Source organism: Manis javanica, chromosome 4 (genome assembly GCF_040802235.1).
Source record: "Manis javanica isolate MJ-LG chromosome 4, MJ_LKY, whole genome shotgun sequence".
Taxonomy (NCBI): domain Eukaryota; kingdom Metazoa; phylum Chordata; class Mammalia; order Pholidota; family Manidae; genus Manis; species Manis javanica.
In genome coordinates, this window is record NC_133159.1 from 166,795,526 (window position 1) to 166,822,638 (window position 27,113).

The 27,113-nt window shown below is 47.4% G+C and overlaps 1 protein-coding gene across 2 annotated transcripts in view; it reads right to left on the reverse strand.

Annotated features, from left to right (window-relative positions):
• Nucleotides 1–19,789, reverse strand: part of MAP3K14 (mitogen-activated protein kinase kinase kinase 14) — a 40,612-nt gene extending 20,823 nt beyond the window's left edge. For both annotated transcript variants that reach the window (XM_036997071.2, XM_036997070.2), the window contains exon 1: nucleotides 19,668–19,789. The gene's annotated coding sequence lies outside the window, so the exon portion shown is untranslated. The remainder of the gene's footprint in view (nucleotides 1–19,667) is intronic.
• Between the last annotated feature and the right edge of the window lie 7,324 nt (nucleotides 19,790–27,113).

Here is a 27,113-nt window from a genome sequence, read left to right on the forward strand (position 1 = left end):
CCTCCAAGGCAGGCTGCTTTTCTTGTAAGCATGCTTCCGTCCCATCCCTTACCTGCTCAACCCCTTCTACCTCCAAAAAGGAACCGATCTAGGGCCTATGGTAGCGTGTACCTTTCCCAGCCTCTTTACCAGGGGAAACACGATCTTAAAAACAACCCCAAATCCTCCAAGCCTAACAATATTAGAGGCATGTTTACAGAGATCTCAATAGTATTTTAACTTCCTTGTTTTCACATGAAGAAACTGGCACTAATTAGGCAGAGACTTGCCCAAGGTCACCCAGCATGCATGTGGCAGTGCAGGGCCAGGGCCAAGACCCCTAGGCTCTAGGCTGTGCCGTCCACTCCCCACGTCTCCTGGGCTCCAGGCAAACACGGGATAGGGGAAGAGGGGACTCATGGTCTCCCCTGGTCAGAAGGCTCCTGAGGGCAGAGGTGGTGCTCTCAGTGGACAGCACAGCGGGGCACAGACAAGACAATGGAGGTTGGCTGAATGAGGGAATCGAAGGATGACCTTCAGAGACAGGGTGATCCTGAGCAATAAGGATGAAGACAGTCCCGTGGGAAAGGTGAGAGAATGAGGCCAAGTGGCCACAGTTGTTCTGACGGCGCCCAGTGGTTGGAGATCCAGCTGTGCTTGGGTGACATAGCCCGTCTTTGCCTGGCTGACTCATTCTGAGCCGGAGCTCCTCCAGGGAGGCTGTGGGCCACCCCTTGCCCCCAGGGGCTGTCCTTTCACCTTGGTGGCTATGTGCGCTGCTGGCAGGGGCCCTGATCCCCCCCTCCACAAGCATGCTGGGCTCCCCTGTCCCGGGGAAGCTGAGGCTCAGGCAGCCGAGCTCAGGGCCTCCACTGCAGTTCCCTGATGACTCATTCAGAAGCCTGGCAGGCAGAGAGGAGACCAAGCAGGTCGTGGAGAACCTAACCCAGCAGCTGGCAACTGGACCTGTGAAGGGCACGGGAAAACAGGCTGACCCTCACCTCCCAAGGCACGAAATCACGGCTGGGAGCTGTACGGCTTCTTCTGTGGCTGGCTTTCTTGTGCCACATGACCATGACTCAGACCCTCACCAACAGCCTGCAAGTTCAAGAGGCTATTCTTGGGACACTTTGGCCTGACAGCAGCTCTCACTCACATTCACACACGCTTGCTCCCTCCTTCCTTCCCCACTTCTATATGGGTTCTTTTTTGTTCTACAAAGAACAGGAGTCTGCATTAAGACTGGGACTTTTGGCCAGGTGGCCTTCCCAGCCCTGGGCTCTACCCCTTCTCTCTCCTGCAGCCTGTAGGGAATGAGGACTAAGTGGGAGTCCATTTGTCTCTTCCTTTGGCAGCGAGTCAAAATCCTGATTCATTACTCAGTCTGGACACTCTCCCCAACTCCACTCAGGCCTCAAATGCATTCTGCCTCTCTGTTCTGTGTCAAAGCTGAGGATGTGAGCACCGGCAACAGTCAAACCCACTCAGCTCACCTACAAGGCCGTGGAAATGCAAGGGGAAAGGAGAAGGTGGGATTCATTCAGTATTCTTTCAAGGGCCTAATGCATGTACACGGCCTATTCTTTCTTCTGTGCTGCCTTGATGATCCCCTGGAGAAGTCTGGGTAGCAAAGACTGAGACAGTATCAGATCAATCCTTGTACATAACTGCATGACATGCTGGCTGTGGACAAGGCTCCTGGGCCTGGGACTCAAACTCAGCTCCCTCATCAGCCAGGAAAGGTCTTCTGTTCAACTTTGGGATTTCTTAATGTGGATTCAAGGATGGCTTCAGGATGATGTGAGCCTGGAAACTATATGCAGTTTCTGTTTTTCCAGGGAAGAGGTCCAGAGCTTTCATCCTGTCCTCCAGGGGTCTGACATGCCCCAGAAGATTGCTGCAGTCTCCCCAGAAGATCAAGGCCAGGGTTAAACACCTGATTCTGGCACTGCTCTTCCATGCCAAAGAAGAGCTCACCAATGCAGCACCTTCCTACCTAACTACAAGTTAAAACAACCAGATGAGTTCTAAAATGCACTCACCCTCGGCCTCCTGAATCAGTCACTGGGCGTTCGGCCCAGAATCTGTACTTTTGACAAGTTCTCTGGAAGATTCTGATGCCAAGGGGCCAGGGACTGTCATTTGACTCCTGCTCTCTACTGTAAGGCTATGCTGTCCAATATGGCAGCCACTAGCCACAGGTAGCCATTTACATTTAAATCAATTAAAATTAAATTAAATTTAAAAATCAGTTCCTCATCTCCACTGGCTTCCATATTGAACAGTGTAGGAAGAGAACTTTTCAACCACTGCAGGGAGTCCTACCGGACAGTTCTTGTCTGAGGCTATGACACCTATGTTTTCTCTGACAGCAAAATTTCTGTTCCTAGGATTCTGGGACAGGAATGGGGTTTAGGCTAAATGAATTTTTGATTAACTGGAAGGTACAAAAATAATGTTTTAGATTTTGATCTTCAGTGATGATAACCTTTCTAAAAAGTATCATATTTCAGTTCCCTCTTTTAATAAGTACAGTAAAAACACCAGATTAGGAACCAGAAGATATGGGTTATAGTCTTTGAAACTTAAAATACAAAGCAGTGGGACTATTTCTGTCAAATGAAATCATACCTCAACTGCTGATATACAAAGGAGCTAGGAGCATGCAACTGACAGGTAATTCTCCTTAGAAACAGCTGCTGTGCTAAAGAAGGTGGACAAGAGCTGGGCTTCTCTTCATCCACTGGGGGTCTCTGCAGAATCCTAGGTCCTCTCTTCTGAGGAAGAGAATTGGAAAACCAGTGGCTGGGAAATCGTTTGAGGTTTCTTCTAGCACAACAGATTTGGCAGGATTATTTGAGGGCTGGACAACTCCAATTCAGAATGAACATTGTCTGCATTTACTGAGAACCTACCATTATTTTTATTTTTATTAAGGTATCATGGGTATACAATCTTATGAAGGTTTCACATGAGCAACACGTGGTTACTACATTCACTCATATTATCAAGTCCTTACCCCCCCATTGCAGTTACTGTCTATCAGCATAGTAAGATACTACAGAATCACTACTTGTCTTCTCTGGAGCACCTACCATTATTAATCTCATTTTCAGATGTAAAGATTTAGGCTTAGAGATACTCGGTAGCCTTCCCAAACAGTCACATAGTTACAAGTTGGCAGAGGTGGGGCTGAACTCCTGCTGCAGCTCCCTAGCCTGCACGCTAAACCTTGAGCAGACCACTGGTTTTCCTCTTAGTTGCTTCAGACTTGTTTCGAGGACTGAAGGAGGTAGGATACGTGCATGCCACCCGGTTTGCCTGGCCCACAGGTGATGCTAAATGAAAGGTCGTTTCCTTGCCCTTCATTCAGCAGGCTCATAAATGTCATCATGGAGACAATGGGACTCCTCTGTTTCAGCACCATATAGTTAGAGTGCTGAGCCTTGGTTCTCTCTATATAAAGGGGAAATAAAATCTCTGTCTTACAGGGTCATCTTGAAAATGTCCACCAAAGGGCTAGGGCAGACCAGGGCAAATCCCTCTCATGACTGTTTCATCTGGAAGTAAAAACTTGTTCTTCTCTGAGTGCCCAGAGGGGGCAAATAGCAGAAGTAGAATGACTCAACTTCCTTAATAAGATATTAGTTGAAAACCAATCTCATTCTGATGGTTCCTCTTTTAAGGCTTAGCTTGCCTGGCCACTAGGCCACAATGGGCCAGCCTCTCCCTATCAAGAACAAGGGGCTCTGCAGGAAGGGGAACCAAGGGCAAGTACCAGGCAGGGTGAGCTGGCCTGGCAAGACAAACATTTAGTCAGGTGGGCCTAGAGGTCCTCTGCATGCTCAGCCCCGGCCCCTCTTTCTGCCCTGCCTGCTCTCCCTAACCTCTCTGTCCCCAAGTCTCTGTTCCAGCCAGACTGCTCCTTTCACTTGCCTGAGCAGGGCAGCAGTGGGTAAGCCTGTTTCTTTTCCTCTGTTCACCCTGTTCCTCTGATGGAGAATGCCTTCTTCCTTTCTTAGTGTCTGTCCAGGTCTCACCTGTCCTTTATAACCTGTGTCTTCAATGAAGCCTTTTATGGTGGGCTTCAGCATTCATTCAACAAATGTTCAATGAGTGTTCTAAATGCCTGGGACTATAATAACCACTACCACTCATTAAATGTCTTCTGTGTGCTGGACATGTGCTATGTGCTTTATCAACATTACTGATGGACCTCACAGCAACCCTGCAAGGTTGGTAGTATTATTCCCATTTTACAGATGAAACTAAGGCTCTAAGAGATAAGTTACCTGCAGAAACAAATGAGACCCAATGTGTACAACTAGAGCATCTAACATGGGGTTAGGGCTAAAGCCAGGACACGCCTGGCCCTTTCCTCTAGGGCCCAAGGATCCCAGGTTCCTTTCTAGAATAAAAGCCTGTTGGCAGAGGTACCTGGAACATCCAGGAACCAAGCAACATTACTACTTATGTGGATATTACTACCCCTATTTTACCCATAGGATCTGCCTACTGCTGGGTAATTGTTAGGCTGGAGGAAGGAAAAACAAGGACATGCAAACAGAATAGAGAGATGCCATAGGGGGAGAACAGACCAGACCCCAAGGTCCGTGCTTTATATGGAAAGGGGACAGCTCTTCCTGAATTCCATCCTTCTGATGTGCCAACTAAAACTTGGATGTCAGCCTCCTCCCTCTTGGAAGGAAAAAAAGTTTCTTGTTGTCTATTATGTCACCTTTAGCCAATCATACCTCTCCACACCCCCTAGGATAGCTTGCCCACTCCTCCCCCTCCTAATCCCTTATAAGCCCTCACCTCCCTGACCGGGTGTAACTTCCCTGGCCTGTAGTACCCAGACCGCGGAACATCACCCAGGAGTGGCATTCAAATAAACTACCTGGCCCTTTGTTGCCTCTCTTCGCCTGCTTATTTCGGCTAAAATTTATCTTACAGTAATAATTTCTTAGCCTGTGTGGGTAAAAGCACAAGAATGAGGGGTCTCATCAGCAAGAGCTGAATCAGCAATAAATTGGTCAGGCTTCTCATTGAGTTACACCAGTACATGTTCCTGGGTGTTACAATTTTAAACTTGACTAGCTTTAACAAGTCATTTCATTTTCCTAAAACCATTAAAAAAAAAAAAAACCCACACATATAAACAAGAGTTCCAGGAAAGATGCTACCACCTTTTCTGAAAGAACCACTGAAGGATGTGCTTTAGCAAGCAGAAAAGTAAACTAGAGAAGAAAGGGGATGCAAGAAACAATGGTAGGCACAGGAATTGATATAATTTGTTGGTTGATTTAATTAACAATTGAAAAAAAAAGTTGAACCACTTTAAAATGTTAAGTTCTGAACAATATAAATAAGAAAGAAGGGTGGAATAGGTTGGTCAATGCGTAAAGAGCCTTGCCTTTTTGGGGAATTTACATATGAAAATGTTTACCCATCATTAGAAAAAACTATAGCTAAGTATGTATGCTAAAAGTTAAGAGTAACTAACTAAGAATAGAAATCCAATCCAGAGTTTTCAAACCAAAAGGGTAAAGAAAGAAAAACAGAAAACTTGATCACTCTAACAAAAGGGAGGAAAAAGCAAAGTAAAGGACAGTAAGTATCAAACAAAAACACAAGGTGTCAGAAGTAAGTCAAAGTATTAATATATTATTAACCACAACACACGTGACTAGATTAAGCCTACCGATTAAAAGACAATCAGATGGGATTTAAAAAGACCAAGCTGGATGATGACTAAAAGAGACAAAACAAAATCATACAAAAAGATTGAAAATAAAGGATGGAAAGAGATTTGCTAGGCTAATAGTAACCAAAAACATTTAATATTAGGCAAACTACTTAAGACAAAAGGATGTAACAATCATTTATATGCACCCAATAAAATGTCTCAAAATCCAAAGGCTAGTGGCAGGCTGAGGCCTTAAGGATGAGTAAGTCTCAGCTTCACGGTATCCTGTCAGACTGCAGAGACCTGCAGGATCTCATACACACAGTGTTCTTTGAGCGTGTACTCGGGCCGCTGGGCGTTGGGCCCTGCGCTGAGTGTACAAAGAGGAAGAAGATGCAGTCCCTTGAGGATCTTACAATCTACTGGGGGAAAGAGACTAGTCAGAAAATTACAACACAACGGTAATGCAATCACAGACACAGACACACAGCACATGCCCTGGGAACACAGAGGGATACCTAGCCGGGCCTAGTGGGTGTCAGGAAAGGCTTCCTAAAGCACGTGATGCCCAGACTGAATCTCGGGTGAGCAAAACTGCCCTAGAGAAAGAAGAGGGCATTTCAGGTAGAGGGGATGGTAAAAGTTAAGGCATCGAGGTGAATCCATGTGGGAATCACAAACTGCTCCAAGTTGCTGGTGGGCAAATCTTAGGTCAGGGAGGCGCAAGAGATGAGTTTGCAGATGGAGTTCAGGTACCTGATCATGGAAATACGCTTTGTCCTAATACAACCCAGGGGTTAAATTCTTAGCAAGAAGGGTATATATAATTCAGCGGCAGAGTTCCAGATGGAGGACCCTCAGGGTGGGGGCAGATGGTGGACACTGGGCCTTAAATGAAAACCCCGCCATTGGGACAGAATTCCCACTCCCACCTCCTGCGCCTGGGCTGACAATATCACAAGTTACAGTCTTGTTTAATTCCTTCCCTTAGGCGGGGAGACCAAACGGGCACTGGGACCCAGGAACAGATGTCCCAGGAAGGAGCACTTCCAGTGAAACTCAGCTAGGGGAATCTCAGAGCCATCCTGAGACCTGCTTCCTAGGAGAGCAATTTCTATGTAAGCACTTTCCATTAAGGAGGTATGAAATGTGAATGTACACAATCTCACAGATCAATTATAAAAAAGAAACCTGGCATGCCCACAAAAACTCAGTCTTGCTGCCAATTCCATAGGTCAAACTGCCTGGTAAATGAAGTGTATGGAGTGAAATTTGACTCTCCTCCAATTCCCACCACGTGCCTGGCAGGGTTCGCTAGGCCCACACGTGCAGAACACTGCTGTCTACAGGCCCTTCAAATGTTTAAGGCAATCAGCTCACATCTATTCTATTAGCATAGGCCTTCCCCACATCCAGTTTCTCCCTGATCCCCTTCCATCCAGAGCTGATCTTAAAACATCATGTCCTTAAGATAACCTCAAGCCCAAAACCATCTGTTGGCTCTGCACTGTTCATGGGCCTGGTCCCAACTCTGTGGTCCCTAATCTGTCTGACCACTGTTTCCCTAAACATGGGTCTGCTTGGGCCAGTCTGAGCTCTCCACGCCCTGCTAGCTACTCAAATCTACGGGTCTCTATGGGCCCCACCCCCGTGTGGGCCACCCTGTGCTTCCTGCTTGTCCTTCACAGGTGAAGCTCAGGCCTTCCACCTTCTGCAAGTCCCTCCCAACAGCTCTTCTGCACTGGCAGCCTTTTCTGACTGCCTTCAGCCCAGCATCCAGTCTCCTCACTTTCAACACGCTCACCCTGGCCTTAATCACACCCGCCGTTCCCTTACTTGTCAAATGAAATAATCTAGATCAAAGAACCCTGGAAACCACAAAACATTATCCCAAGAGGAGAGAGACATGTCTTGTGTGCACAACTCATAGAATTGCAATCTAGGTATGGAGCGAATAGACATACAGGAAAAGATGCACAAAGATGTTCAGTGTATTTTTCTAACATTAAAGAACTGGAACAAAAATGTCTAATTACAGGGGGAGGATAATTATTAATAAATCAGGTACACCATCAAAATGTTTATAAATAATTGTTAACTATATGGAAAAATGCTTATGGGAAACAATGTAACAGGACAAAGAACCAGAATTATTTCTAAAGTATGATCCCACCTGGCATGTGTCTGAATATTAGCATTTATAAAAATGCAGACACCTCACACAGGCAGCAGTGGTTCTCTCTTGGTGGTGTTTTAATATTCTGTACACTTTTCCAATGTTTTCCATATTTTTTCAGTAAGCATGTATTACTTTTCTCAGTTTTCATTTTTTTAACAGATAACGTTTCCAGTGGTTAAGAAAAACAGAGAAAGGATATACAGTGAAATATCCACATCCTTCCCACCCTCCCCCCATTCCTCCGAGGGGACCCCTCTTAGTGGTTTGGTGTATGTCCCTCCAGAGAGGTCCTCTCTGAAGCACTACTTTTATAATGAAAACAAGCTCTAACTACAAAAGGGTCTCGGTACAGGATGAGAATTCAGACAGCATCTGGTCCACATTTGTGAGTGGATTTCATAAATACGAGATGTCTGCTTCCCCCAGCCCGCACATACCACCCACACAGGAAGCCTCACCAGAATCTCTGTGGCTGGTCAGGGAGTTCCGGCACCAGGGCCTTTAAAAGAGAAGACTAGAGATGGGTATGCTCACCCCTCCTGGTTTCGGTTTTCATTTCATTCCTTTTCTTTTTCTCCCCTGGGGACTGTGGGTTTTATCAGTTGTGACTCAAGCCGGAAGGTGCTCAAAGATGGCTCCATCAGACGTCCTCAACTCTGATGGCCTCTGCTTCTCTGCTTTTATTTACAATTGTCCAAGACAAATGTAGGCAGCAACTGAGGCCTGAGCTAGTGCTGGATGTAAGAACAGCTCATGGACACAAGAGGCCCCATAAGGTGTGGGAAACACAACAGAACTGGGCCTAAGAGAAAACCACCAGCCCCTCCTTGACTGCTTCTGTCAAGGGGTGGGATCTGAGGGCTGGTTGTAATCCTGGAAACCTGAAAGAGACATTTTTCTGTGTAGGCTCTCCTACCTTCCTTAGATAACATTTGACCTTGCTTTTTTTAAAGAAAAAATTAATTTTGTTTCAAATACAGAAGTAATACTTGTTCATTGTAAAAATTTCAACCATACAAAAGTGTATAGAGAGAAAAACAAGAAATCCTTGCACCATTCCCTGCTCCCCACAATGTGAGACACATGTAAGCTTGGACTAAATCCTTCTAGTTTTATTAGTACACATACACAAAATAGTTAGGGACTATCTTTAAAATAAACTTGAGGGTATATCTATATATACACATATGCATAATATCTATGAGTAGCATCTTTCACTTAACAATAGATTATGGATATTGTTCCACTTCAGTGTATGTAGATCTAATTTTTTTTAATGGCACCATGAGAGTCTATGGGATAGATGTATCATTATTTCTCCACCTATTCTTTATAGATGGACTTGTTCATAATTTGTCACTCTTATAAGTAATACTGCAAAAACCAACTAGCTCACCCACCCAAAGCTCTATTCACTTCTTTGTGCACTTATACAAGTAATTTTAGGTGGTACATTCCTGGAACTGGAATTTCTGGTGGACCCTTTCCTTAGTGGGACCTCTCCTCTCCTGTTTCTGTGTCAGGGAGGTAGCAGCATCTGTCAGTCAAAGGCAGGTGGTTCCCAAACACCATGTTAGTTCTTTGCTGTAAAGATGCTATCCTTGCCCTCAAGGTGCTTATGATCTAGTGGATGGAAAAATAAATGATAAAAAAATCACAAAATGTCTTGGGATCAGAAGGGCCCTTAGAGTTAATTTGTTTCACTTAATAATTATACCACATAGTAATACTGAGGGATGACCATCCAATTACAAAGAGGATGGCCTTGGAGTCAAAAGATTTGAGTTTGAATCACAGTCTCTCCACACTCTGCTGTGTGACCAGGGGCAGGTCATTTAATCTGAGACTTGGGGGTCTCATCTGTTAACACAGCGATCCTCAAACTGAAACTATAGGATTTTCCGACAATTAAATGCAGAAACAATGCTTAAGTGCCCAGTACAGTGCCTGGCACACAATGGGTGCTCTGTATATACTGGCAGAACCTTCACTGAGACAGAAGCTGTTACAAGATGAGCAGTCCTATCCATTACTGCAAGTGCCAGGTGTTTAAAGTCCCTGCCTATGCAGAGCTGAAACCCACCCCCACAGCTTCCAGCAGCAGCCTTAGAGTCAGAAGGAAAGTCTGGGAAAGATACTGTCAAAGGAGGAGTGGAGAAGCCTGGGAGCAGAGGAGTAGAAGCAGTCAGCAAGAAAAGAACAACCCGTGATGGAGGCTGTTCCATGCTGGAAGAGCATTCTGTGCACGCCATTCAGCTCCTCCCTCTGCTGGCAATGCCTCAGCTCAGAATGGACTGAGGAATGACCTGCCGGTGCCTGATGAACAAGGACCCAGAATTCCTTGGAAGCTAGAGCTGAAATTAGTTGTCCTGTGGACATCTTTGGGTTTCAACAATTTGTTGCTACATGTACATACACATGATTACATCCTGGTTGTCAATAATAATACAAACAATAATGACAGCTATAATTGCTTGCCATGTATTAGGTAATATGTGCATTATTTCTTGAATCCTCAATAACTCAAGGCACTAATGTTACTTTATATGAAGGAAGAAGCTGAGGTTCAGTACATCAAGTAATTTGTCTGAGGCCACACTGCAAAGAGGTGGCAGGATTTTCACACTGGACTCTTTCATGTCAAAGCCCATACCCTTAAGCACAACACTGTACCCACTTTCAAACGATCTAAGCTTTAAAAATTGGGACCCAAACTCAGAAGCTGTCACAAGCCAAAGGTTTATAGTGAGAAACCTGGGGACTGACCCAGGAGGAAGCATCTCAATTAGGAAAGGCATAAATGTAGCCAGTGATGTTCTTGGAAAAAGTATCTTTTAAAATGGCAACATTTAAAGACAAAGATCTCAAAGCTGGGAGCAGAGACTCCAAGCTGGTCAAGCAGCAGGCCTGCATGCCTTAGCCCACCCTTGCCCAGCAGAGCCAGGCCCATCCGAAGGACCTACGCTATGACAAAATCCAAATATGCCCTTCATTTTATAAATCTGGTTCCAGGCTTCTTGGGCCAATTTACTTTTTTTTTTAATAGCAAAGCCTTGAGCATCAGCTATCTTTGTAAATAGGGCAGCACTTGATACAGGGCATTGTATAAGCTTTAAAAGAAAAATTACAATGGCATTTCAGTTCTACTTTTGAGTCCTTTGAACAAGGACAGCCAACAGTATATAGAAAAATGCCAAGACGGCATCACAGAGACAATTATGGAATCGGTATGCAGGAGAATGGGGGAAGCGGTATTGAGAAAAAACCCAACCGCATATGTACTTCATTTTATACAATAAGCAGCAAGGAATTTTTAATGTATCTTCTACTATAATATTTCAAGGGTCACTGAAATCTGTAGGTAGGTTGGGGTATTTTGTGTTAAGTGAACATTCTGATTCAGTGGGGGCTGCAGTGGGTACCATTCAATAATGACTGGTTTCCAAAAATCACAGCGCCATAAGCTGCTCCTGACACTAAAATCATGCCAAACACAACCAGCTTGCTGTGGTGAGTCTCCGCGTGCTTCTGGCAAGCCTTGAAGTCATCATTACAAGCAACCTTTGGTTGTGAGAAACAGTTCTCTTTAGTTAACCCTTCGGACTGTATTCTGAGCAGGGGCAGTTTCCTGAGCCATGGTCAACCATGCTAAAATTCAACCACTCCCCTCCTTTCTTGGTTTGTAACTGGTTTTCCCACGTGGGACTGGCTTTAAGCAGGGTCTACCTGTATTCAGAGCAGATGGAGAAAGACAGGCTCAGCCTCCCTATGAGGCAGGAGGTATCAACTTCATTGTAGTCACTGGTGACTAGTTCTGAAATTGAGGAACTAGTTTGAGGAACTTCAGAATAAACAAGAAACCCAAACAACTCGGCTTTCCACAGAAGATTTCCAATGCATAGGTGTAAATGGAAGGAAGCACAGTCCGGCTCTGCCCTTCAGCAGTAGAACCCTGACCATAGCTTCACTTCAGGTGTTGCCTACATGGCCTTTGACTGACTGGCCTGAGTGACCAGCCTCAGGACATGAGCAGCAAAGGTGCCATTGATGTCCCTTCACAGTAAGGGTCACTTTCTTGCCCTCTTCCAGGAAGCGGAGAAAGGGCCTGGGACTGGTGGTGTGACAGGGAATATTTGCAGAGGATCTCGGACCAATTCCTTTTAAAGGGGGAGCCATGAAACATCTCCATCCTCTCTCAGGCCAGCAGGGTCTAGAAGAAGGAGTGTGGATACCCATCTTGAACTTTCACTCAACAGCGAGTACCTAGCTGGTGGCTGTCAGGGCCAAGTGATGTGCTGGCCGGAGCAGATGTGATGGCAGCTAAGACAGACAAGGTCCTTGCTGTCACAGAGCTTTCACCATGAAGAAGCCTGTCATGGCTCAGGTCTCACAGTCCACTTTCGACCCTGGCTCAGAGGGGCACCATGCACCCGGGCTTTGCCAGTGCACTCTCTCCCTCTCCAGTCCAGCCTGGGAGGCTAGGAAAGCTGCCCATGTCTTTAACAGCTGGATACTCATCCTCTGCTTCCACTCTGAGGAGCACATTCCCACTGAGGTGCCTACACCTCTGCAAGGGCACTCCTTGCCCCCGAAGCGCTGAACTTTCCAGATTGCTTGCAAACTGCTTTTCCAAGCTGAGTGGTACAAGGCCCTGAGATGAAAAATGCTCAGGGCAGGATGGGGAGGTGGGGCTTCTCCCCCTGAGGAGCTCTGTGGGTGACAGTTAGCGCCAGGATAAGCTGGCAAGGGAAGGCTCCCAGCCTCTGGCACTTCATCGCTCCTCTCCCACTCCCACAGTCATGGCTCATGATTCAGCCCTGTCTGTCTGCTGCCATGTCCGTCTGTCCCCTGCCATGCTGGGCCCCTTGAGGGCAGCACCTCCGTTGTCCTCCTTTTATATTGTGGCAGCTCGCAGAGCCTGCCACATTTGATACACTGGGCAAGTGGTCATGGAGTGAATGACTGACACACACCTGAGGAATAAGTGAGAGCCGCAGGTGTGACGATCCTGGCTGGCCTGGGGTATGAGTGTCCAGAACGTCCAATCACCTGGCAAGCTGGAGGAGACAGAGCCAGCCCCCTGCACAGTGGGGCACAGCACGGTGGCTGTATTCTGACTGTGCCCCAGCAAGAAGGTAGCATGCAAGCTGGCCTTGTCATTCCATCTCCCAAATGCTGACCAAGAGACCCAATTATTTCCAGTTCTTTGAGAAGATGACCCTTCTGAACTGGACGATATCCACTTGGACTCAGACTAGCATATATGTGCTAGATGGAAGGGTGCACACAAATCTCTGCTTTCACATTTAACTCAGTAAAGCTATTCCTACCTCTCAATGCTGTCAATGGCAGTAGAAGGTGGGTGGTAAATCTTGGATACAACAGCTCTTTGCATTTATCGGAGCCACCCTCTAGAAGGGACATGGTGCTTTGCTCACAAAGAAGTACCTCTTTACTAAAAGGAGCTGGATGGATTGGGCTGGAATGGCGCCGGAGTACTCAGACTCTTTTGGCCACATGCATGCCGTGCGCAACACACCTCTTCTTCACAGGAGAAAGACGCGGAGGAGCTTCTTGGTGCCCAGTGGGTTTGTACTCTCACAATCAATCACGGATAGTAAGGCCCACTCTGGGTAAGATGCTGCTTGGCAAGTACGAAAGTGCCCTAAAAGTACAGGCAACCTTTGAGACTTCCAGGTAACCCTGCCCAGAATTGTATTTTCTTATCAACCTTGGCCTCCTTTTGGTTACATGAACCTCATGGTACAAGGCAGTGCCAAATAAATAGCTTTCTTTTTACTTTTTCTTAGACCCAAAGCAGCTGCTGCTCTGGTTCCCCCCTTCCCTGGTCTGGCAGTGCTTGCAGATGGGGTCAGGGTTGGCGATAAAGGGGACGCTAATTAAAAATTACAATTTCTGCTCCAGGAGGAGTTCCTTTGTTAAGGAAAAAGTACAGTGAAAAGCACAGTACAAAAGAGCCTGGACTTTGGCTCAGTTTCTGTTATTAAGTAGCCGAGTGGCCTTGGGCAACTTGCTTAGCTTCCTTGGGCCACCATTTTCTCTTCTGCAAAACAAGGGAGTGCACAAAGAGTAAGGGTCATTTCTAGTCTGTCATTCTAATAGCCGTGTCTAGACAGAGTGGCTGAGGCCTGGGGTAACTTAGCCATGCCTGCCTGAAGTCAGTGCTGGTGGGTTCAGACTGAAGGGGTGTGCGTATGGGGCCCAGGAGGAGTATGCAACCACTTGCAAAGTAATACTGGTTCTTCCCCTGCAGCTTCAATAAAGTCAAGCCCACCTTGGACATGGCTTACAAATGTCCCTAACCACCAGCAGTTAAGCACAACACCAAGTGCACTGTCCAGAACACAGACCTGAACAGCCTTGAGGATCACCTGGTCATGGCTTTAGTGGTAAGAGGCTCAGCAGAAGCATCAGCAGCCAGAAACTGGGTGGAAGGGATGGCACAGGAGTTCCCTCTGCTACTTCCTTCTGAGTCTAAACAGTGGTCTTTGAAGTGCAGACAACCAAGGTTTTGGTAGGCCTGGAATTAGAGTTTTCTGAAATCTGGGGTTTAATCTAGCCTTTCTAATCATTGGAGCTCTTTAGAGGCCCCCAACTCAGGTGGCAAAAAGGAACTCAGATAGAAAAGGGTTCCCCAAAAGGTCTTTCACACCAAAGTATGGTTTATATTTCTCTGCTCTTTGCCAAGGGGTTTCCCAGTTCCCCAGAGCCAAAGCTCTCCTCCTGCTTCTTTGCTGACTGTCACTGGAAGCAAGCCATTTTCCACCCTCAAGGTGGCTGGACTCAGGAGTGCAGGGACACTGCTTATCTGGGCTCTGTGCCTTGTCCACGGGACTCCCCCCTGCCTCTTACAGGGGCTCCATCTCTCAGTTGGCAAGGTTTGGGAGCCTCCTATTGCATCCTTGTCCCTGACTCCAAAGCCTTTGGGCTGAAATGAATATGATAGTTGGCAGAGGCCTTCTCAACAAGGTCTGCTCAAGACTTCCTCTGCAACTGTGCTGGGGAATAAATGGCCTGTCACTTACACCCCTGCATGGGTGACTCACCTTCCAGAGAAAGTGCTCTGCTCACCTAAGCAAAGCTGCCTGGAAAATGACTAAGACACCTATCAAATGCAGTCTGTGGGGCCAACCAGTTATTAAGCCGGACCCAGGCACACTCTGCCTTTCACCTCCAGCCTGAAATCAAGTGTGGAGCTGCCATCCAGGCCTGCTGGTTTCATTTTCATCTGAATTGAGCTCTGCATGAGGCTTGACATCCGGTGAACTATTTTTTCTAAAAACTAGGTTCACTTTAGAAATGACTCTTTGGCCATCAAGACAGCTTCCCCAGGAGAAAACAAAATGTTATTTAAAGGGAACATCAGCCTGGTGGGAGCCTGTATTTCTGTTTTGTATTAAGAAGGGGAAAAAAGAATTTAAAAAGTAATGTGAATTTGTTTTTCTCCTGGAGTGGTTTAAAGGGAAATCTGCAAGTTGCTGACTGAGGATCCAGGGCCCCCTGACATTGTACTGGTGATAAAGTGACAAAGACATATTTATAAGAGGAAAGGACAGCGAGCAGGGGGTGCCATGTGGTGGTGGGAACCTCACCCCTCAGAACCAGAATTTCCCTCCTAGTCCCTCAAAGGAGAACAAGTCCTTGTTGACTTATATTCTACACTGTATTTTCCTTTTTTTTTTTTTACCTCCAGAGTTAAGTAAAGCTGGGACCCACCTTTCCACACGGGGAACACAAGGAGCCCTAGGAAGGCCCAGCCAGCCCTTCCTTGAGCTCAAACTCCTGGGAGAGCCAAGGGTGCCCGAGGTTTAGGATCACAAACTCTGCCCAGGCAGGCCTGGGCCTTTTCAGGCTCATTTGGACAGTGGTGAGGGCAGTATTTAGTGTAAGACAGGGAGAACCTGACAGATACAACCTCTATACAGAAGAAATATCCCCCGGAGGTTGTACTGAGAAAATGACTCTGTCAGGCAATCTGACCCTTCCTGACATCATCTTACAGAAAACAGGTCTAGTCAATGTGGTAATTGGCAAGTACTACTGCTATTACTACTATTACTACTATTAACCCCACCCCAACCCCCACCCCCACCAGCAGCAACATTCACAGCCACTGTGTTCTGTGGTTTACTGTGCTCAGCACTTTACATATATCCTCTCATTTTCTACTCAAAACCCCATGAAGTATTTCTGATCCCATTACAGAGGAGGTACCCAATGTTCAGAGAAGTGAAGTGATTTGCCTGTGGTCACACAGGCAGACAGCAGCAGAGCTGGCCCTGGCCCAGGTCTGTATGACCAGACAACCTAAACCTCCACTTCTGACATGGAGACGCTATGGACTTGCTCTGGGTGAGTCACCTGCCCGCTCTGCCTTAATTTCTGTATTTGTAAAATAAGGATAAACAGACCTGTCAGGAGGATGTGCTATTTATTCATCTTTCAGCCTATTACTCCTAATTATGATGAATAATCAAATTATTGTTAATGTTAACTAATGCTATTAATACTATTGTTGCTACATAGATAAATAGAGCAGTTACTCTGGTTTAGTTACATTCAAAACTTGCCATGTTTTGGGAAAAAAAAATCCAACGTACCCTTTCGTGAGTAAGTTAGTAGAAAAGACAGTTAACTAGATGTCAAGAAACGTGGGTTTAGATTCTGGGCACGACACTGATTTCTTGAGTAATCTCATCCACTTTATCTCTCCTTACTAGGCTTCACTTTCTAGATTTCTTTCCCTGTCTCTCTTTATAGAGTTTTGTAAGAAAATATGAAAAATGGCCACGAAGTACCACTATTCTTAAGCCACGTAATTTCAAGGGGTTTCTATCAGACGGATATAAGGGCTTAAAAGATATAAAATAGCAAGAAGGGAACAGGAGCTTTTAAATTAGAATATAGAGAAGGGCACACAGGCCCCTGAGAAAAAAATGACTCTTCTCTGCATTGTCACTCAAGCCCTGAACCGAAGACCCCCTCCCTGTCCAACATGCTGAAATGTCTTGCTCAGCTCAACTGAAACTGTGTTCTGCTACACGATTTGCCCTGGGTTTGGCCTTCCATTTCTAATCTACTGCTTTCAACATTTCAGTCAGCATCACCAAGCAAACGCTAAGCCTTCACACGTGCGTCACGTTAAATGCTCACCCCACCCCTTGAAGATGCTCAACCCCTACTTCTTTCTCTTCGGAGGGAGCTCAGTGTACAGAGGCCAGAGAGGCTGGCTTATCCTTTGAGTTCCCAAATCCACTGACATGGAATAGTCCCCCTTCCCACCAATTTCACACTGGTGCCATCAGAAGTGCCCATAATGCTCAGATGTTTCCAGTTTAACTGAAGTACTAAAATGGAGCAAACAGGAAGCATCAGACACAACTGCGGTAGTGACTTATTAATCATGAAAGCAGAATTTTAGTTGCATTTTAACCTTTTGCCAGGAAAAAAAAAAGCGTTGAGATGATGGAAGCCCTTGGTACAAATAGGCTGCTTCTATGTGTATCAAGCTGACTTCAACTTTTAATTTGGGACTGAATTTGGTTTTACGATTTCTTAACTATCCTCCCAGGAAGAACATCTGTCAAGCCCAACATGAATCTGTCAGCTCTTCATCAAGGCAGTCAGGTCTGTTAGGAAAGTTCGTGTGCTGTCCATTGAGACAGGAAAAAAAATAGGAAATTAAAAGTGACTTCACAGGCCAAAGGGGTAGAACACTCTTAAGAGGGTGCCAACACTGAAGAAAACAACCCTGGGTGAAGCTTTACCTCTTTCACACCTCCACGGGCCTCTCACCAGACCCCGGCCAGGAGGAACTGTTGTCATGAACCAAAAAATCACAACAGTTGCTTGGAGCTGGACAACCAATCAGGGCAAGCCTGCTTCTCAACATTAAATGATAGACAAACACTCCAAGCAGATCACAAAGGAGTCAGTGTTCAACAGGAGAACCAAAATGAGGAACCAAACCTCCATCTGTTGAGGCGAAACGGCCAACCAGACATTTTTGTTTAATATATGAAGGCTCATTGGCAGGGTCCCTGTTGGTGGTGCCACTCCTACAAACTCTAACGGACAATATCAGGGGCAAAATCCCCCATGAGAATGGGTCCTTATAATCTGAAAATAGCCAGAGATGGCCCAAAGCTTGGTAGCTTATTGCTGTCTGATTTTACAAAAGTGCTAGAACATATACCTGGGTATGTGTTTCTGACATTAAAGTTAGAGACTATTACTTTTATTTCAAGGCCTTCTGAGAAGTTCACCACACCCTTCCAAATAAATGAGGATATCCTAAAGGTGTCTGAAAAACTCAGAGGTCTGACATTGCATCACCAAAGGAACTGACTTTGACATCACTTAAAAAAACATGTAGAGTAAATCCAAACACTTTGTAAGCAAGACAAGCACCTGCCCTTTCACTGTAGGAACATTAACACCACACCAATATTTCTCCCTTCTTCATGTAGCTAAGTCCCATGATGTGGTCCTGTCCAGGGGAAAGAGCCAGAGGAAGACTCTCATGGCCCAGGCTCCTCACCCTAAGTCCTAGCTATGAGGCATAAGGCAAGATATATACCCTCCCCGTCCCTGCACCTGCCTCAGGTACCTTATCTATAAAACAGAACAATACCATCTATCTTATCACACACACTTTTACCACACAGACGTCTGAAGGAAAAAGGAGGTAACATATGAAGATACTAAGTACAAAACACATCACTAACGTTGAGATACTATCTCCCTCTAATCGTTCACAAAGACCATGTTTCCAGTCAAGGTTTTTTTGTTTTAAATATTTTTCCTGGACTGAACTTCAGACTGCTGTTATGTATTAAGCCCACCTTTCATCATTTAACTTCAGTTGCTTTTAGAGTCCTTAATCAGGTCACCGGTGTTCACTGTCTCCGGTTAACACAAACCATTTTGCTAGTTACACCACTGATTTCTGTACCTTTTCTCCACTCATTCTCTCCTCCTGAACTCATTCTCCAGTCCACCATTTAGCACTGAGAGCAACATTTTAACTTCAACTAGGAAGGAAATGCTATTTCTGAAGTTACCCAGGCCTGAGGAGGCTCCAGGGCAGGTGGGACCCTTTGCACTATACAATTGGCCTCTTTTTGTCTGGTTGCCCTGTGGCTGCGGGTTGCCAGGGCCGTCCATGATGGGCTTCCAAGATGGGAATATTATATCTGAGCCGACAGAAGAACCTCAGCGGGTTAGGGGAAGGGAGAGGATGCTGCGCGTGGCCAGCACTGTCCTGCCGAGTGCCAAGGGCAGCCTCTGCTCCTTTTCCCCGCCTTCGGGTGTGACCCAACTTCTCAGGGAGGCCAGAGGGTTTCAATGTCAGGGCAGGTGGGAGGGTGTACGGACCTGTAGCACTTGTGTATTAGACACCTTCCGCCCCGTACCCAGGCGAGCCCGCATCCTGGGGGACACCCCGGGAACGCGGCAGGAGAGGCAGGCCTGGCGGCGGGGACAGCTGACGCGGGCGGATGGGGGTGCTGGGGAAGGGGAAGCAGGGCGCCCCGGCGCGCGCTTCGGACGAGCTTGTGGCCTGCAGGGCTGCGGGGCGAGGGCGGCGTGAGGTCGTGGCTCTGGAGGCGTTCGTGCGACGGGTGCGCCGGCTGCCGGCGCCTAGGGCTCGCGTGCGAGTGGGTCCCACCCGCGGCGCCGCAGACCCCACCATTCCCGGGTGACGGGCAGGCCACAGCCCGGCCCAGAATGGAGGGGCGACTCATCCCCGCCGTTCCCTCAGCGTCCCTTTCGGGGCTCCGGTCCCGCCCAGTCACCTACCGGCTGAGCGCCGATCTCCCCAACCAGCGAGTGTCGCGCTCCCCTCGCTTGCGATCTCCCGCTGCCGGTGGCCGACAGCAGCTCTCTGGGCCCACGGCCGCCCCGCCCCACGGTTGCCCCGCCTCACGGTTGCCCCGCCTCACGGTTGCCCCGCCCCGACCTTGGGCCCCTCCCCCTCACTGCTTTCCCGACCGCCCAAGGGGCCACGCCTCCCCCGGCGGCTGCAAATTTGCCTCGCTTCGCGCCCCCTTACTGTGGCCGCCCTCACCCTTGGCTCCGCCCACTCCCCGATCTAACCAGTAAGGTGGCGAGTCTCTCGTACCGCCCATAGCAACAATTGGTTAAACAGGCCTCGTTTCCAGAAATGGGCATTATTTCCGGGCAATGTTTATAGAGATGGCTGGGCAGACAGTTGACAGAAGGCGGTGGCGGTCGGGGTGTTGGTCTAACCACACATGCGCTCTGGGCTCTGGCAGTCATTACGGGTTGCTTGCGTCTGGAGGTTACGGGAAGGAAAGGCGATTGTGCGCATGCGTGGGCACTCCCAGCCTTGGACTTCAGTTACCTTGGAGACGGCGAGGCGCTCTTCTAGGTCTGATTATGCTTCCTCTTTGCTCGAGGCTGTGGTGGTTGAGGCACGTGTGTGTGTGTGTGTGTGTGCGCGCGCGCGTGTGTGTATGTTGCGGGGTGCTGGAAACACTTTAGTGAGCACGTACTTTGTGCGTCTGTGTGTTGTGGGTGGTGGAAGCACTTTTACTGAGCACATACAGTGTCCCTGGCGCTGCAGAGTCCGTGTAGAGTAAGACAGGTTCTAGTACTTACCCTCCTAAAGCTTAAGGAGCCAAGGGCCTTCACGACCTGCGTGTTGAAAGCCAGATCTGATGAGAGAGGATATATGGCATCATGCAACCCCTTCCCACAGCCAGAGAAGCAATGTGGTGCTAGTGCTACGCGAAGCATCTCCTCTGGATTTACAGGTTACAGAGCCTTAAAGAAGACTAGTTGTTACCTATGCAAAAAAGGCCCTGGAGTCTAAACATGCACCAAGGTGTCAACAGTGCTTTTTTCTGAATGAGGGGTGTGGGCTGAAGGCTAGGGAAGGTATGGATATTTTTCTTTTCTAACTTTTGCTTGTCTGTATTGTCCATTTTCACAGTGAGCTTGCATTTTATTTGTAATAAATAAAAAAACTACAAACTTAAAAAAAAATTTTGTAAAATAAAGGAGATGCCTCTGCGTGGGAACCCCATGCCCATCAGTGGTCTACAGCAGGGGGTAACTGGCTTTAGTGGTAGGAGTAGGCAGGTTGTCCTGGGAAGTAAGGATCATTTCATATCCGGAAGTGCTGGACCTGCTCAGAACCACTTTTCAGACAGTCCTTGGTGGCTGAAAGCCTGTTTTGGGAATTCTGCACCCAACAGACATCTCTGTTGTTGGGGGGTAGGGAAGCCCCATTCTCTTAGGCAGGGGTTGAAAACTCATAACCTAAGGCCCTCAACCACTCAGGCAGGCCACAAATATGTTTGTTTGGCTGGCCAAATGTTTTTTCTTTTTTCTAATTTGCATACCTTAGGACAGAGAGAGGAATTCCTCATAGCTCCTGCCTATGTTGTCTTATACCTAGCCACTTAACCTTATGTCAGTTGTGTGGACCCTGAAGCACTTGAGGTTGTGGCCCTGATAGAGCCCATGCTTTGGATCTGGACAGTTGCTGGCCAGCTTGGGAGATGGTGGGCAAGAAAGAAGGGGGGGGTCCCTAAAACTCTTTCCAAACCTAGGGTTTCCCATTTCAGATACTCGGAGAGGCGGAGCTTGGCCAGATGGTAGCAGGTCGGTATCAGCAAGCCCGGATACGTGGCTTGCTTCTCCACCACCTGTTTGCCTTTGGGCACACCGCTTCTCAGGAAAGATGTGGGCACAGGCCCAGAGTCTGCAGACACTCCCTGGTTTGCCTTTGCCTTCTTCCTCTTTTACCGTTCCCTTAGACACCCAATGCCCACGTACTTTACCCAGCTCCCCTTGACACTCCTCTAGTCCTGGGTTCCCTGCATTCCCCCACCCACCCCATCAAGATTAGCTGCCTTAAAATCTATCCACTAACACTAATGTGTATTCACAGGAGAGTGAATGTGCTGACCCAAAGCTGTAACTCCCAAAAAGGAATTTTGCATCAGGTTGGAATGAACCATTGCACACGAGTGAGGAACGCATTTGGGACAGGCAGGGCCCCATGGTTTCAGCTACTTTTCTGAGGCTTATCCAAGCCCCACCATGTGTGTGTGAAGGAGGGAGGTGGTGAGAAACAGCACAACACCCACTCCAACTGAGCACCGTGGAGTCTGAGCCTGGAAAGGCTTGCACCGTCTAGGAGAGCTTCAGGGCAAAATTACTTCCTTCCAGCACAGCCAGTTAAGTCACAACAACCTGAGAAGGCTTCTAGCCCTGAGTCACTTGTGCAGCCTCAACTCTGCTTTAAATAAAATAAATTGACATTTACAGGGTGACTCACACCTGGAGCAGTGAGCCAGGTTCTCAGCACTCAAGGATTTCCACATCCCGCCCCAACAGTTGAAGTCTGGAAATAGAGGAGTTAGACTGTGGTCTTCCAAAAAGAAAGCAGCTTCTGTTTTTTGAGAGCTTGCAAAACGTAAACTAGACATGTCCTAGTGCTTCACATGCATAGCCTCACTGAATACTCACTGGAGTCCAGGGCTTCTCAGCCTGGTACTATTGACATCTTGGGTCGGATAATTCCTTGTTGTTAGAGGCTATCATATGCATTGAAAGAGGTTTAAGAGCATTCCTGGCCTCTGCTAACTAGATGTCAGTAACACCACCCTCTTACACAAGTTGTGAAAATAAAAAATGTCTGTACACATTGCCAGATGTCCCTGAGGGAGCAAAACTGCTCCCAGTTGAGTATGCTTGAAGTCCAGCCCCATAGAGTAGGTACTATTATTATCATCCCATTTCACAGATGAGCAAACTGAAGCTCAGAGAGAATCAAGTGGCCCAAGGCCACTTTGCTGTAACAGAAGACCTGGGATTCAAACCAAGTGTGACCTCAGGGGCCCCTGCCTTCCTGCATGCTGGACTCTGCAAAGAGACTTTGGGCTTTGAGGAGCCAGCCAATTGCCCATCAATTCTGTAGAAAAGTGATAAAGAGTGAGTGAATTTTGTTCTTCAGTGAGAGAATGCTATTCTTGGATCATTTTTCTTCTTTTCTGTTTGCTGTGGAAGAGAGGAGGAAATGATATTCTGTTTTTTTATTGCCTTAGTCAGCACAGTTCAGGGTGTCCAGCTGTGTCTAGTAAGAAAGTGGCTAGTGAATCATCTGAATGTCTATGGTTCTCAGGTCCCAAATTCCTGTGAAATCCTGGAGTTACACTTGAACTTGGAGTTGAGGCTGAAATCAGGAATGACTGGGTTCTGGGAGTAGATGTTCCTGAAGGAGAGGCAGTTATACTTTGCCCACCAGGGGCCTACCCATGGCTGCCACCAGCCTCCACAGCTCAGACCTGCCCCGTTGCTGCCATCCAGTCCAGAGGAGGGGCCGGGGAGGCAGGAGAGGGAACGGGTGCAGGGAGTGGTGTGCCTGAGCATTCTGTCTACTTTGCCATCAGTAACCTCACGTTGGTAGCCTGAAATCAGACATGATGGGAGTATTTACACCACGGGAATTCACAAACAGTATAAGCCAGGGCTACCCCAAGCTGGTTGTTAAGCATTTACTAGCACACCACCACATGCAGATTCTGGACCCTGGCTGCCTCCACCAATTCTGCCCCACCTGGGAAGGGGAACGGGTCTTGGGGAACCACAGAGCTGTTGAAGAGGGGGAGGAACCATGGCAATGTGGGTGAGGAGGAGATAAGTTGCCCATTTCTGCAAAGCATGGAGCTGCCTGGGTGGGGGCCTTTGTGGGGCACTGGGCAAAATTACCATAGCAGGGCCTGGACATACCTTTCTGGTACCCCTCCCAACTTTGGAGCCTTCTTGGGAGCCCTGGGTTAAAGCTTGATTCAAAGTCTTCCTTCCTGAGTGATTATCCTCTCCCAACTCACCTCCTTGCCTTCAGTCTCCTGGCCGTACCATCCTCAAGCCTTCTAGTATATTTAATCCTCCTGAGGGACCACTGAGGTCATGTGTTGCACCCCCTATGTCCCAGCATTTCCTGCCCTTCAACTCTGCCCCTTTAGCTGCTCCCTCTCAACCTTCAGATGGGATCAGGTGTCCCAGCCTAGTCATAGACAAAAACAAAGAAGACTCCTCCCCTGTCCTGGCTTTCCCTCCACTGCTGGCCCAACCTTCTTTCCCCTCCTAACTCCCAAACTTCTTGGTACTCCTGGTGCCTCATCTCCCACCTGTCATACCCTTGCGGTCTGGTTTCTGCCCGCCACTACTCTCCATGGACATGCACTAACTGCCTCTTAGTCAGATGACCTTATCTCAGCTCTCCTCTGTAGCCAGACACAAATATGATTCTCTGAGCACCTATTATGTCAGTCCTGGAGGAGGGAACTCAGAACCCCAGGACCCGTCCCTGCCTTAGGAAGCTTCCAGTCTAGTGGGCAAGCAGACCTTCAACTTCAGTCATTCCAGGTGATGAAAGTGACCAGAGGGTAGATAGAGTATCAGGTAGGACCCATCCAAGGAGGCAGAATTCACTCGGAGTTTTTAAACATGGGATTTAGTGCAAGGAATGGGTTACACAGGGAATGGAAGAACTGAGAAGCCCAGCAGGAGGTGGCGAGGCACCCAGGACTCCACTACTACACCGGGTTGGAGGGACTTGAGGTGGAAACATTGTAATCAGTGGCTGGGGGCTGGGGTCAGTTGGAAGAAGTTGGCACCACAACTGAGTCCATAGACACCACCCAGAACCTAGTGGGGTGAAGATTCTCCTTTCCTTCTTCCACCTTCCACCCTCTGCTGCACATTCACCCATCATTATAGTATCATAGAGTATTCACTGCCCTAAAAATCCTGTGTTCCGCCTGATCCTTCCTTCCTCCCCCTACCCCTGGAACCACTGATCTTTTCACTGTCTGCATAGTAATAGATAAATAGATTTACGCACATCCAGACAATGGGATATTATTCAGCACTAAAAAGAAATGAGCTATCAAGCCATGAAAAGACATGCAGGAAACTGAAGTGCATATTACTAAGTGATAGAAACCAATCTGATAAGGATGATTTCTATTTCTATATTGGGTGATTCCAACTACATGACATTCTGAAAAAGGCAAAACTATGGAGACAGTAAAAAGATAACTGGTATTTTGGCCAATTTTCTTTCTGAGGCTTCAGAGGTGCTGTACTTTCTATTTCTGTTTCCTTCTCTCATTCTTAAAAATTGAGGCACTCCCCAAGTTTTAATCCTAAGCCCACACTTCTCTACACTTTCTCCCTGGGAGTTCTCATTCATTCCTGACTTCATTTAATAATTCAACAAACATTAGTTGAGTACCTACTATGTGCTGGGCCCTTGATTAGGCCCCAGTGACAGAGATGCATGAACCATGAGGCCAGCTCACAAGGAGGAGACAGACAAAGAAGGGCAGAAGGAAGCCCTGGCTGAGGTAAGAACACATAGAAAAGGGGTGGAGGGAGAACACATAGAAGAGATCAAAGAAGGCTTCCTGAAGGAGGTGATGCTTGAGCCAATTGCTCACCAGGTATGTGAGCAGTAAGCTGGTGGGTGGGAAGAGCATTCTGGCAGAAGAAATAACAAGAGTGAAGGCATGGAGACAAAGGATATGTCAAGACACTTTTGAAGAACTGGGTGTGGGGTGTAAGGGGCAAGGAGAGAGGGATCCTCAGGGTGGCCCTACAGGCTGCAATCTGGATTGTAGAGGGCCTTGTAGACCACACTTATAGTAGGCTGGGCTGGGGAAAAGACAATGAGCATTTCTAGAACAGAATTTTAGAGATGTTTCTCTGATGCAGTGTGAAAGAGTTAGGATGGGTGGTTGTGCTGTCCACAAGCTAGGAGGCCAGTTGGGGGCTTTGCAGTAAACCAGGTGAGAGAAAGTCAGAGCTGGACTGGGACAGTGCAAGGGAATGGGAAGTCAGGAAAGATTAGCAAAATAGAGAGATGCATAATTGAGAAAATAAGTCAGATGATAGGGTATGGATGGAGGATGAGAGGGGCAAATCTGGGATGCTGCTGTTGAGGTCAGAAGCATGGGAGGAGAGGTTCTGGGAAGAAAAGGTTTGTCTGCTTTGGACATAGTATATCTGGGGTGCCTCTGGCCCCTTCAGTTGACCTTGGCTGCTGACTTCCAAATTAACACCTTCAGCTCTGACCTCAATGCTGGAGCTCCAAACTGGAATTCCAGGGTCCCATAAGACATTTCCACCTGAAGCCCCCCGGCATCTCCAGCTCTGCGTAGCTGCTGTTCCTCACCCCGTCTCTGTTGATGGCATCACCACCAACCCCAGGAGTCCTGTCACCTCCTCTTGCTGTCTCACCCAGGCCGCGCTGAGTCTATCTCCATCATGCCCTTTGTGTCTGTGGCCCCTTCTCTCTCCCCTTTCTGCAACAGCCTTGTCTTTCCTCTTGCTTCCTGCCATCTCCATTTCAATTCTTCCTACTCGGTTCTGTCACTCCTTTGTTCAAAACTTTCAGTGGCTCCCCTTTGCCTGCTGATGAAGTACAAGCATGTTATCTGGCTCTTAAGGAACTCACAGTCCAGCCCCAACTTACCTTTTTTTGCTCTGACATTTCACAACTGTCCTGCAGACACCCTTACCATTGCCCCCAGCCACCCGTGTGCTGTGCATCCAGACCACACACTGTCCTGCAGAGAGATGCACCCCTCAGCCTCTGCCTGTTGAATCACACCCATGCCTCAAGGCCCCGATGAAATGCTTCTTTAAGCATCATACTTCCCAGTTTATCGTCAGCCTTATCTCCTTAACAGACAGTAAGCAGCTTGAGGGCAGCTTATAATCACCTATGGTAAGCTGGTATTCAGAAAATTGGTGTTGAACTGAATTGGCTCAAAACTACTGTTCAGCTCAGGAACCTACTGTGGCTTCATATTGTCACTCACTTCAGAAGCCTGTTCCTAGGGTCTTCCCAGGTTCTGTCTTAGGTATCTAACCTTATTCTTCCACTGTTCTTCAAAATCTGTCCCACATTCAATTTCAACTCTATGCTCGAAGTGTGAAGGATATAAACATGAACAAAACACATGCCTTCCCTTCCTTTATCTACCGGGGTGGATAAGCTATGCATATTAATGGCATATAATGGTAGTTAAGAATAATATATTTTACTCATGGGTTATCCTGCTTGTCCTTCTTTAAGGTCAGAATCCTAATTTTACTCATAGTGGCGACCTGGTCAGTTTTACATGCTTCCCCAGACTCCCTTGCAGTGAGGGCAGCCATGTGACAAAGTGCTGGCCAGTGAGACATACATGGAAGTCTCTGGGT